Source organism: Cryptomeria japonica, unplaced genomic scaffold (assembly GCF_030272615.1).
Source record: "Cryptomeria japonica unplaced genomic scaffold, Sugi_1.0 HiC_scaffold_242, whole genome shotgun sequence".
NCBI lineage: Eukaryota > Viridiplantae > Streptophyta > Pinopsida > Cupressales > Cupressaceae > Cryptomeria > Cryptomeria japonica.
This window is the reverse complement of record NW_026729064.1, coordinates 152,976-154,420: the sequence shown is the minus strand read 5'-3', so window position 1 is coordinate 154,420 and position 1,445 is coordinate 152,976. Positions and strand designations below refer to the sequence as shown.

The 1,445-nt window shown below is 64.6% G+C and overlaps 1 non-coding gene across 1 annotated transcript; it reads right to left on the bottom strand.

Annotated features, from left to right (window-relative positions):
* Positions 1-926: 926 nt before the first annotated feature.
* Positions 927-1,045, bottom strand: LOC131869275 (5S ribosomal RNA). Its single transcript, XR_009367664.1, has one exon. It is a non-coding gene; the product is annotated as a 5S ribosomal RNA (ribosomal RNA).
* Between the last annotated feature and the right edge of the window lie 400 nt (positions 1,046-1,445).

Here is a 1,445-nt window from a genome sequence, read left to right as displayed (position 1 = left end):
CCTTTTGTGCGCTCCAAGGTGCGCACGAAGTCGGAGCTCGGTTTGCCCCGGGTGCGCACCTTCGCCAGGGTGCGCACCTTGATGCGCACGCCTTGGCTGGGCTGCGCACCTTGGTGGGCGCCATGGTGCGCACCTTTCGTGCGCTCCAAGGTGCGCACGAAGTCGGAGCTCGGTTTGCCCCGGGTGCGCACCTTGGTGGGCGCCATGGTGCACTCCGAGGTGCCCAAGATTGGTGCGCACCAAGGAGCGCTCCGAAGTGCGCTCCAAGGTGCGCGCGAAGTCGAAAGTTGGGTTAATTGTCCGGTTTGCCTCGGGTGCGCACCTTGCGTGCACCTTCGCCAGGGTGGGCGCCTTGGTGCGCACACCTTGGCTGGGCTGCGCACACCTTGGCACCCGCGTTTCCTTCATTTTAAATTTTTTTTTTTTACAATCTCTCAAGTGGGAAATTCTATAATCTCAACTTTTTTTGCCTTTTCAGGAAACTTTTGAATGGAGCGCATCATTGGTGCGCTCCGAAGTGTGCTCCAAAGCTCTCTCCAGCTGCGTGCACCTGCCCCGGCCGCGCACCCGGCCCCGCCCAGCTTCGCTCACCTGTCCCGGGCGTCTGGTGCGGAACCTTAGAGTAAGAAACATCACCGTGCACCTTGGCCAACGTGCGCGACTCGACCGAGCGCGCACTGGCCGAGGTGCACACCGATTTCACCTGGGTGCGCGCGCAGCACCTCGGGCGCACCGGGGTGCGCGCACAACGCCCGGGTTGCACCGTGGCCTGTGTGCTCGGGGCGCCTCGGGTGCGCGCTCGGTGTCGCCCCCGCGCGCGCGGTAGTGCGGGCAGCGCACCCCGGCCCGGCCCGGCCCCGACGAGAACGCAAACGGGCAAAAGGTTTATTCAAATAGCATTGCGACGCCCGGCGAAAAACTAAAAAAGGGTGCAACACCGGGACTTCCCGGGAGGTCACCCATCCCAGTACTACTCCGGCCCAAGCGCGCTTAACTGCGGAGTTCTGATGGGATCCGGTGCACTAACGCTGGTATGATCGCACCCGTTATGAGCTTGTCGCAGTGTGTACTTAGCAAACCGCGACCCACGTGCGAATCCACCCCGGCCACCCACCCCCGTCGAGGTGCACACCCTCCCTCGCGAAGTGCGCCCCGTTCGCCAAGTGTGAGCCCTGCCCGGGTGCGCGCACCTTGCTAGGGCGTCGGGTGTGCACCCGGCCCGGCCTACGTGCGTGCACCTGGAGGGGGCGTCGTGTGCGTGCAGTGTCCCGTCTGCAACGCGGTGCCCACACACCACCTCGGGCGCAACGACCTGCGCTCACATGTGGGCCGAGTGCACCTTGGTGCATGTTCGGGGCGCCTCGGGTGCACGCTCGATCTTGCCCCGGTGCACCAAGGCGCTCGGTTTGCCCCGGGTGCGCACTTGGTGCAAGGTGGGCACCCAA